The sequence below is a fragment of the Vespula pensylvanica genome, chromosome 21 (genome assembly GCF_014466175.1).
Source record: "Vespula pensylvanica isolate Volc-1 chromosome 21, ASM1446617v1, whole genome shotgun sequence".
NCBI lineage: Eukaryota > Metazoa > Arthropoda > Insecta > Hymenoptera > Vespidae > Vespula > Vespula pensylvanica.
The window spans coordinates 3,731,388-3,743,431 of record NC_057705.1 but is presented as its reverse complement, the minus strand read 5'-3'; the positions used below and the strand labels follow the sequence as shown (position 1 = coordinate 3,743,431).

The window sequence follows — 12,044 nt, the reverse complement described above, 5'->3', positions numbered from 1 at the left end:
TCAGCTGGTTTTACGGAAGAGAACGTGCGAAGTGCTTTCGCGACGGTCTGAACGTTTCTCTAATCCGCTTAAAGATAATGATAAGAAAGATTTGTATAGCAATGGTGTGCGAGTATGTCTTGTATAGTGAAACTTGTTAAATAAACAAGTAATTCTATAGCTGGAGAAAGAGATTAAAGCTGAATTCAGTTTGTGTTGAAGCATCAAGTATAGATAGATCCCTGCACTAACAAATAACAAAAAAAAAAAAGAACAAAAAAATAATATTCATTTGGTGTATATCGTTTTGTAATTTCATAATTTACAATTAGTGATTATCAATCCGTTTATTTACCCATTATTTTATTAGAACAATTGCAAAATGTCCAAAAACGACTATCATGATATAAACAGTAATGAAGAATTCCAATAGACATTTATACAGACATGTTAGAAAAGATAAATAATAAACCGAAAAAAAACGATGGTAGTGATAGTAATATCATCCAACAAGAAAACGAAAAAATCTCATAGATAATAACAATGAAAATGATGTAAAAAAAATTTCTTTAAAAGTTATCGTACTGTAAAAAATTATAAGGAATAAAATACTTTTTTGCAAAAAATATATTCCTCAATGTTTACAAATTCATATAAATCAAATATAATTATAATACGTTACTTGGTTCCAAAGCTAAACTATATAATATGGCGCGACTCGTTTGCACGACGAACGTTATAGATAGAACCCTGCAATGCCGCCAAGTTATTGCTAGCTAACATTCGAGAGGGCACCAAGTGCAAAGGATTAAATAAAACTGATAAATTCTTTTTGTATATTCCATTTTTTAAACATACGTCCTATTATTTTATCCTAATAATTTTCTTGAATATTTAAATTTTTTCAGATAAACTTGTATTCAAATATCATCATTTTAGTTTAACTAATTGAATTATATGAACAAAAACAATATAAAATGATATAATATATATAAAATAAACTTCGATTATATTAGATATTAAATAAAAATTGACAAATTAATAAGGTGTTCTATCTTCTTGTCCCTGATTACATTAAAAGATGTAAAGAAAATGACCGCAAAAAACAAAAAGGGCCAACTTGAATTTTGAATGAAAATGAAAAAAGAAAGATGGTACAAAAAATTAAAAAAAAAATCCGCATTATAATATGCTCCACAATTAGTTTCAGAAGTTTATAATGAAAGTGGAAAGATAATCAATGCTAAAACAGTGCATAGACTAATGAGAATAATGGATATAATGGTCAAATAGCAAAAAACAAAAAGAAAAGCGTAGATCGATGAAATAAATAGAAAAAGAAGATTGGCTTATTCCAAAGAATTCGTTCAGAAACCGTAAGATTGATAGAAAGACGTTATTTTTCCCGATGAAAGTAAATATTGTATTTTTGGTTCAGACGGAAAAAGTATAGTGTGGCGAAGAGTAAGTGAATCTTTGAAAGTAACAAATTTAAAATCTATTTTTAAACACAGAGATGATTTTGTAATTGTATGAGAATTTCGAGTGCTGGAGTTGATGAACTGATATTTATTGACAATACTTTAGATAAGAACAAATATTTAGACCTTTTGAAGAAAAATTTATAGAAAAGTGCAACTAAGATGGGTATACAAAATTCTTTCCCGTTTTATTTTCAATAAATTTTTATTGTCGAATCGTTGTTCTTTTAATTAACGTTTTGGTTGATTGGTTGTCTATACACTTAATACAATAACAAATACGTTAAGGCATTCCAGATTGCTCCCATTAAATACAATGATCATCCATAGACACTGTGTAAAGCATAGCTATGAATAATTGTATTAGTGATCAATTTAATGCCTCAGATTATAATAAAAAGTCCTAAAAGTCCAGCACTGATGTTTCCAAAGCTAAGTAATTTTTCTCACGTGTTGCTAGTGATTTTTCCCAGAGTAAAGCGTTGAGCTTTCACAATGTGCGATATTATATGTGCGATATGTGCGAAAAAATATAACATTTCTAAAAGTACGGTGCATAAAATTTCCAAAACCTATTTAGAACATAATACTGTCGAAAATTTAATTAATAAAGGTCAGGAACGTTCCATTGATAGACGAATCGTGAGAAAAATTCAACGAAATCCATCGATAAAATCACGAAATATTATTAAAATATTAATATTAAATATCTCTTTTAGAACTATGAGACGAAGATTAAAAGATGTAAATTTAAAAAGTTGTTTAGCTAGCGCAAACCATACATTAATAAAGTGCATAAAAAAAAATGTTTAGCGTTTGCTAAAAAGTATGTTAAGCCATTATCATTTTAGAAAAAAATGATATGAAGTGACGAGAGTAAATTTGAGTTATTAAATGAAAAAAAGGACACGAGTGTGAATAAAATCGAATGAAGCTCTAAGAAAAGCAATATGTATTACCTATTGTCAAATATAGAGGAAAATCCATGATGAGAGATAAATGCTACAACAGGACAATGATTCTAAAAATTGCAAATAATACCAAAGAATTTTTACAAGACTGTGAGATAGAGTTCTCGAATGGTTACCACAAAGTGCAGACCATAATCCTATAGAAAATTTATGGAATTTATTGGAATTAGAAATGTCATTAGAAAAATAAAATCATAATAAAAGCCATAACCAATAAAGCCATAATAAAACTGTTTTTAAATGAACTGCGATTAAAATTTCAACAAATTAATCCAAATTATCTTTAGAAACTTGTGGGAAGCATATCACGAAAATTATAAACGATAATTAAAGCGAGAAGCTACAATACTAAATACTTGTTCATTCTGTGAGTACATATGTATATAATCCATTTAATTTTGTTCACTTAAAATGTTGTGTTATTTTCATTAACATAACATTATTATATTCTAACATTATTATTCTAATATTATTATACTCATAACATTAATATGTTCTAATATATTACTTATTTTCATTGATATTCCTGTTTATTTCATTAAATTATTCTTTGCTAATACATTGACTTACTATTAATTATTAAACCTATCTACTTAATTTTGTCCACGACTATATATTATTTGCTTTTGGACAGAAGTAGGTCATGGAATATTTTCTTCTAGACAAATTTTAAGGGATTGTTAAGATCAGCGATATTAAAAGATGAAAATCCAATAACTACATACATTTTGTGATGATTACACCAACATTATTGGATCAAACTACAGTTGAACAACAAGCGTTTTGTTTATCGAGGTTATCGACCCAGTATTTCACAAAAAGAACCAAACCGAATAAGTATTAATGGTCCGACTAGAGGGAATTTCTCGATTAGGGCGAATGAATTGAATTTAGTGCAAAGAAATATATATAGGGAAGTTAGTGCAATTTAATTGTATGTTAGGTGCTAGGATGAATGCAGGTTGAAATGAGGATGCGGTAAATAATAAGGGAAATTCAGCGATTGAATTAGGTCATCTGATAAAACCGAATAATTATGATGGAAAGGAACTGTTTAGGAGTCTTTAGCATACTTTGAGTTTATCGCTGAGGCAAATAATTGGAATGAATCAGCGAATACGATGAGTCTTGCGTCGTACTTCTGTTTTCGAATTAGCAAGAAATCCGCCCAAACTAATATTTGCAAAATTAAAGACGCAACTAGAGATGCGATTTGGGGATAATTAGCAATAGACCAATTTAGAGAAAATGAATAAAAAATTAGAAAATTTATAGGTTAAAGGAAAATATATTTTTAAAAAATTCTTTTGGATAAAATTTTCGTTCTAGTAAATGTTTCGAAAGAGATACGAATTCTGGACCGGAGTGCAAGGAAAATGCAAAGAAAGGAGAAGTATAATCCAATCCGAGGATAAAAGAGCAAGGAAAAGAAGAGAAAGAACTACGCTGAGTATCGTCGATTTCTTGGAGGTTTTTAGACCATAGTTTTTCCTTTGGGTGGAGCGAGTTTGTGCTCCGGATAAATAGGTAGGTCGGTCATCGAATGGAATAGAACCATGATAGTCTATCGCCCCCACATGACTATAGTGCTACAACCTACGACAAGAAAAACGCCCGGAAAGAGGATTTTTTACCGAAGGGAACCAACTTTCATCCATAGAGTGATTGGGCGCAAAAACTTCGAAGCACGAGGGATCTTGTAGAAAAGCGAAAGAAATGCTGTCGATGAGTACCCTGGAGCCCTGGAAATTTGTGAATATGGTAACATCGGGAAAAGTCCGCTTGGCGAAAACCTATGAATTTGTTGTCAGGAATAATTGCTGACCATTTGATCGGATCAGTTTTTCTGAATGGGATATTGACTGACGCGTCATACAATTCATTTTTATGGGAAAAATTACATGAACTATTGAAAGATGTATGACTTGATGTCATCAATCGTATATGGTTTATGCATCATGGTGCACCCCGATATTTTAATTAATTAGCGAGACAGTTTTTAAATGAGAGATTCCCTAATAAATGAATTGCAAGGCCAATTAATCGGTCAGCATGATCATCTGATCTAAATCCATTGGATTTTTATTTATGAGCGTACTTAAAGTATTTGCTTCACAATGATATTGAAGAACGATATTGAAGAACTGCGATATCGTTTTTAAAAAAGTTGTCAGGGAACTCAAATATCACCTGGTACTTTTGAACGAGTTAGAAGATCTATGATACGACGTTTAGAAACCAATGGTAACGCTTTCCAACTTTAAATTGGCAGATATTTCACATAGTTCTGGCAAAATTTTACACACAATTTGCAACATAAGAATAAATCTTTCTTTCCTTCCCTCTAAAATTAATTAAAAAAGAAAACTAAAAAAACTCTGAACTCTAAAACAATAAAAACTGATATTAATGTAATTTTTTTTTTATTAATTTAACGAGCAAATCCTTAAATTATAGTAAAAGATGTTTATTAATCCTTTGATTGCTAGTAAGCCGATCTGTCGGCATTCGGTAATTCTATGAAAATTGCCACAGGCCGATACATTGGTTCTGTGCGTTTACATTTAAATTATCGCTTCTATATATTTTCTATATATTCTCTTATGTATTTTCTAAATTTGAAAAGAATAAACTTTTCTTCTAGAAAAATTGACATTTTCTCTTTTATAAAGTAATTCATAGAAGCGTGCATATCAAATCAATTCTGAAAGTCTTTGCATATATCGCACAGATGGGTAGCTAAAAAGTTAAATAGTCGTTTTGATTCGTCATCCACTGGTATTTCGTCCGTACTAACTAAATTATCTTTCCTTACGTAAAAGATGCCTCTAGATTCTATTGGGTTAGATTTTTTTTTTGTTTTTTATTATATATGCTTTATTTATTAGACCGTGCTCATCTTCTTCGATTTTCAAATCCATCTGGTTTTCTAGCTTATAACACGACTCTTTTTCTTTCTAAATTTATGCGAACTTTTCCTTCCATTTGACTTAGATAGTTAATATATATCAGAATATCTTGAATTTACCATATCAACGTTTAGTTCATTCGCCTTATCAAGTTTTTTCTTGGCTGTTCGGTTCCTGGTTATTCTTTTTTGTAGTAAGAATTCTTATGCTTTTTCAGTTATAATCGAATCCCTATCTTTTAATTCGTTTTAATCTGGCGTACATTGTTGGAAATCGTCTATATTCTCAACCGATTCGTCTAATAATTTCAAGATCTTATTAACTAAATTACCTTTTGTATTGACGGCATTATAAATTGTTTCATGAAAATCAATTGGATTCCTAGATGGTGCATTCGAATTAATTTAGCCTGCTGTTATACAGGATTTCCTATTTCTATTTCACTGATTTTAATCACAAATGTAATATTCATATATTTGCATCCTTGACGTTTTTAAATTACATTAAAAGTTTATGATCAGTTATTGACATAAATTTCCTCCTACTGGTCTGCTTTGTCGACACCACCCATATATTATTGTACTTTATCACAGTATTTGGCTTCATTATATTAATTCTTCCTTCTTCGCGTGTTTTACTGAGAATTTTCGTAAATGAGTCAGAACAAATGCTAATTGTTATAATTCGTTTATCTCTCCAAGCTAATAGTAACGTGTCTTTGCATCTATAGGCAACGGTTTCAATTTTCGCAACTTTTGGAGTTTACATTTCGTATAGAATAAATTTCCTATTAGTTTGAATAATTCCAATTATGTGGCATTTCATGTTTAGTAATACATCAGTCAAGGGAATACTTGTAAAATAATGCTCGGTGAAAATATGATAACTCCACGGTTTGATTTTAATAAGTTTTTGTATATATGTAAAACTATTCTTGCACTTATTGAGAGATTAGATTCAATTAATTTCTCAATAGTGAAACTGCCACAATATGACAAAATGGTTTGTATGTAACCAATATTGTCAGAATATATATACGAATACCCCACTTCGTTAGTTTTGTAGGTAATAAAGCTTATTCTTTCTTTGAAATTTCCAATCAATCAACCCATCGATAATTCCATCTCGGAAATGTAGTGAAAAAATAATTCCTTTATTTTTCCCCTACATTTGTTGTCGATATATTCCAGAAAATTGTTAATTTTTTGAATCCGCGTTTTGATGTTTTACGCACCTTCTGAATTTTTATTTGTATGAAGCATCCAAAATATTTGTAACAATCGGTCTCTTAAATATTTCGGCAAAGTAAAGGGTCCGAGATTTAGTATCTATTGCCCAAGAGTTCTTTAAATTCGGAAGTGGTATTGTTTTTATATGTCTAGAATTATACTTAGTAATTATACTTGCATTTCCTTTGGTGTAATATTAGTCTACGCATGCCACACGGACCAAATGTTTGACAGATGTTTTACTTTTATTTTATTATTCGCATAGCGATTAATCTCGTCAACTAACTTCTTGATAATTTCATCTATAAAAAATGATTTGAAAAAATCAATAGGTTCCTTATAATTTGAGCTTATCTGTGGACCAGGGTTTCATGATCTCAATGTAAATTATATTTTTTGTGGAATGATATCTTGATTTGTAACATTCTCCCATTGACTATTGGGGCTTGTATTACTTCATCAATATTTAATTCATCATCACTGTCTATGTATTTGCTGGAAATATTGAAACGTTTGGACCGATTCCTTGTTGTACAAATTTCACTTCCACTGCCTGAAGTACCATTATCATCTTGCATCTTTTCAGTTATAAGATAATATTTGTTATCACTATTATCACTATCAAACATATCCTCTTTAGACATCCTACATAGTGTTATATCGTATAAAATATATAAAAGGCTTCCTGGTTCGTCGTAAAGTACCATTAGGAGACTGATTCGGGAGATTGAAATTCGTTCTCACTCAGCCCTTATCTTTCATAGCGAGTCTAAACGGAAGATAAAGCTTCACCCCTAAAGATTGCTAATTTCTTTTAAAAAACAAACGTGATACTCTTTAGTCTATTATATCGCTGCCTATCTTATCGCTCAGAATGATAGACGAAGGCGAGCTCTGCTCTACAACTTGGGTGAAGAGACTTGGGTGGCTATTTACCGACACGCGTCCGTAAAGGATTAGATTAAAAAGTATCTCACTACTTTTCTAAAACTGATAGACATAGCTTTATGAGGTTTACGAATGAAGAAATTATTCGCATACATGGATGATATCGTAATTTACGCTTTTATTTTATCTGAACATCAAAGGACATTCGAGTTGCTCATGAAAGACTCCGTAAGGCTAATTTATAATTTCAACCTGAAAATTGCGAATTCTTCAAAGAATATAATATCTAATCCAAGAAAATTAGAAGCAGTTCGAGAAATGCCAATATTTAAGGTTAAGAAACCTTGGACTAGCAGACTATTACAGATGATTTATTCCACAGTTTCCACTAAACTCTTAAAATTAAAGAAACTTTTGACTGTACTGATGAACAATAGTCACTTTAATATTCTCAAGGAACTCGTACATAATACCCTGATTTCAATAAGCCTTTTATACTTACAACAGACACATCAGTATGTGTCATAAGAAAAATACTATCTGAAGGAAAATTAAACCATGATCAATTAATCTTACGCCTTCAGAACTTTAACGAATAGTGAATTGAAATATGATTCCTACGAAAAGGAAACTCCTGCAATAGTACATTATACAATATATTATATCGACCTGTTGTTTGTCAAATTGAGTTGTACTTAAATAAAGTTTTAGTTTTTATAACGCAAACTTTCAACGTGTATATTCTCTTAATTGCGCGCACCAATAGCGATCACATCGATCACAACGACACTCGCTCATCGGGCGACTCCATCCACTAAGGATTAAATAACATTCTGTTGAAGTCGTAACGCCCTTGGGTATAGTGAACGCTGTTGTACGACTATATTTGAAATTCAATTCTACTTTACGCTAGGAATATCAAACGACCACAGTTATTAGATACATCCAGTTTCATAATGTAGCTTAAGAACGGATGAAACAACCAGTTCTAGCAATGCGGAATCACAGATAATTTACTCATTTTTTAAAAATTAGCCATGAGTTCATATGTTTTCTTTCGCTGTTAAAAAACGCTCTTGAAAAATCCTCGCAACCTACATACGAAGAATGTTTTGAGATCTTCAAATGTGCGAACAAAATACTTGGAATTTTTATTAATGAGAAACCACTAAGCGATCCAATTAAACGTTTGATACCAGCACGTACTATCAATGAAAATTTAGCAAAAATAATTGGTATGGCGATGAAATTTCAAACGAGACGTTTTCCAAAGTTCACAACATTAACCATGTACAAATGGTTAAGAGTTCGACAAAATACCTCATGCAAGATAACCCATAAAGTTAGAGATTTTATACAGAATTAATAGACTTCATAATGGTAAAAAAGTAAAACACATCTAATACTACTTTGGTAATGCCGATCTATTTGGCGAAAAGTGAAAAGTGCGGCAATGCAATACTAAAAAATGATTACCCATCGCGAAAAAATAAACGAATACTCGTAATCTTAAGACACATCAACCAAAATCACGAGTGGGTGAGTGCCTTCTTTCTTCTTTCCAAATCAAAAGACACCTTCCTCCATCGCACTTTCTACATCATTTACGCAATCTTGCGTTATGAATGGGACGTTTTTCATCAGGTAAGCATCTTATTTTCGCCGCATTGATACTCCGATCGACAAAATGGCCTTATAGATCGTGCTCGTGAGGCGACAATAATTCTGCGAGTTACAAATATAGTACGAAAAAAGCTGTTAGAGATACAGCAACAGTTAAGTTAAACACCTTCACGAAAAATATCGCGTACATTCCACGGAGCGGATCGATAGACAACGGTATGATCTACATAGCTTGTGATACATGCTGATATCTGTTCAAACAGAAGTCCATCAAATACAGTGCACATCGATTGTCATCGATGCAAACGGAAAAATGATGTACATACTTGATAGAGACAACTGTAAATTTGTGCGTCTTCTCACATTCGTGGATGAGTAAACAAAATGTACATATGAACTATACGTAGCTGATCATTCACTTATCGCAACGGACGGAACATTATTATTATTGCTCGGTCTGCGATTACGTAGTAATTTTGCATAGCATTTCATCGTCGTCGACGTAGACAATGCAATTATTAGGTCAAAATTTTTATCACATTACAACTTATTAATTGTGCGAAATCGTGTTTAAGTAGACAGTGTAACGTCGTTAACATTATTCGGATATAAAGTCGATAAAATTAAAGATACAACACGGACTATTTGTAATATCGATATATCATCGTGGGCTTTTTACACGAAAGTTGATAGAAACCCTCTGCATATAATTTTTATTATATACAAGGGGATATGTTTCTTTTTCGTACACGAATGATAGAGAAAACTTTGAAGTTTTGATCTTTGAAATATCGGTATATAGACACAAGCGGTCGTGTCCCGCGATGTCTAAAGCTGACGATGTCGGACGATGGAGTCCCACCAGCAAACAGAATTGCTGAGAAGCGTGAAGCTCCCAAAGTGGAAAGGCATCTTGGAACGTGGCTTTTAGATACAGTTAACCCATAGGTTTCCAGATGCAGCAAACCGTGGTAGGACCTGGGTCGAAAATACTTACGATATATCGGAATCTTATAGGGTACAATACCGAGCGAATGGCTGTATATTTTATATTGCTTCTTACTTTGGGATATTCCCAAATTATTTTGTGTCGTCTTACGGGATTGAATTATCAAAAAAGAAGACATGCGATTCGATACTACATTAAGACGAAGCCGGTTCCGGATGCATTTTTCCACATACGATGCTTGTCGTCAGATCGGCAGACATAATTTCAATAACATGGCATCGTTCGACTATCGAAAAGCTCCTAAGCATCGACTTTACATGTCGTGCTAAAGAAAAATGCAAGTTTTCGATCATATGGTAATTATCGTGCGCTACATACGCATGGTGTCCAATAAATATTTGATACCACAAATCAAGGGTTTCTTGCAGATATTAGTTGACAAGTAAAAACATATTTTTCACCACAGATTTAAGCACATAATCATGGTATGGTGTTGATATCGCGAAAATCGCAGTAATAACATTATTCGGCCTTCTCGAATTCCCGTGGATACCGTTCAGTTTATGAAACGCAGCATAAATTTTTCAGAATTTTACGGACGTAATGCGTCATGAGGTTTAAATTTTATGTAATTATATTTAGACGATTTAATAATTGCTTCAAGTAATGAAAAAGTACACTTACTGCACTTTTCGGAAAGAATGAATGACTATGGGATCGTAGTTTATCCCGACGAAATTTGTTTAGCGAAGACGAATTCGTTTTCTCGATTATACAATAAATAAACACGGAATTCAATAGATTAGGAATAAAATGAAAGCTATAATGAAGTTTCCAAAACAGCGTATGACTAAAAAATTTAGACGCTTTTTGGCAAAAAGAAGCTTTTATCGCAACTTCATTCCTCTTGCAGCCGCGTTACAAAAATTATAAACTCCTGGAAGGATCTAGAAGAAAGGAAATTCTCCAGTTGAGTGAAACGATATTTGCTGCCATGAAAACTGAACTCGCGAATACTGTATTACTTGTGCATTTAGAAGATAATATGTTATTGTCTATTACGATAGGCGCCTCGGATGTCCCGATTAGTGCTGTGTTGCAACACCACATAACCACTCGGTTTTTTTTTTACAAAAACTTTAATAATTGCCCAGTAGAAGTACAGTATTTACGATAGGGAATTATATGCTATGCTTACATTGTAGTAAAACGATTTAGATACTTCTTGATGACCATTCGTGATTTTTACGGATTATAAACTATTAATATTCAGGCTTTGTCAGAAATCTGAAAAGTGTTCATCAATTTCGCTATGTAGACTATATTGGACAATTTACGATCGACATTAGGCATATTAGTGGTAAGGAAAATATTACGGCGGATACGTTATTTGTAATAGTAACAGTAGCAATGGTAACAGTCATTGCGGAGCAAAGAGATGATTAAGAATAGAAAGAGCTTTTTATAATTCTAATGCGCAAAGCTCTATAGCTTTAAAAATCAACGTAGTCGGATAAAAATGACAAAATTTACTGCAATGTTTCAAAGAAAACAATTAGGCCATATATTCTTAGTAAATTAAAACGTAGGATTTTGGCAGCCTCTGTGAAGCACGTAGTGTTACGAGCAATTCTAAAAATAATTACCGAGACATGTGCTTAGATAGCGGTTAGAAAAAATTGAGCTGAGTGGGCAAAAACGTGTATTTCATATCAGCATGTAAAAGTCTCTAACCATATCGTAACATATCTGATTAATTTTAATAGCGAAAGAGAGTAATTTAATGATACACATTGAATGAAAGAAGAAAATTTTGTTAAACTCATCAAATAGTTCGTTCAATACGTGAAGCTATCTAACGAGAAATCCATCTTCCTGTTGATAGACAACTATGATTCGCATTTGCCTATTGAAGTCTTTAATTATTTTACGAGCAATGGCAATCTTTCCTCCTTACTATAGCAACAAGCTTCCACCTTTCCATAAAACAATATATGGCTCTGAAAATATAATTC

The 12,044-nt window shown here is 32.0% G+C and overlaps 1 long non-coding RNA gene across 2 annotated transcripts in view; it reads right to left on the bottom strand.

Moving 5' to 3' along the window:
* The window catches only part of LOC122636364, a 117,287-nt gene that overhangs the window by 33,929 nt on the left and 71,314 nt on the right, over positions 1-12,044 (bottom strand). The window contains exon 7 of one of the 2 annotated variants that reach the window (XR_006328925.1): positions 11,427-12,029. The exons of the other annotated variant lie outside the window; for it this stretch is intronic. This is a non-coding gene — a long non-coding RNA (uncharacterized LOC122636364). Of the gene's footprint in view, positions 1-11,426; positions 12,030-12,044 lie in introns of those variants that run through there. 2 annotated transcript variants of the gene reach the window in all.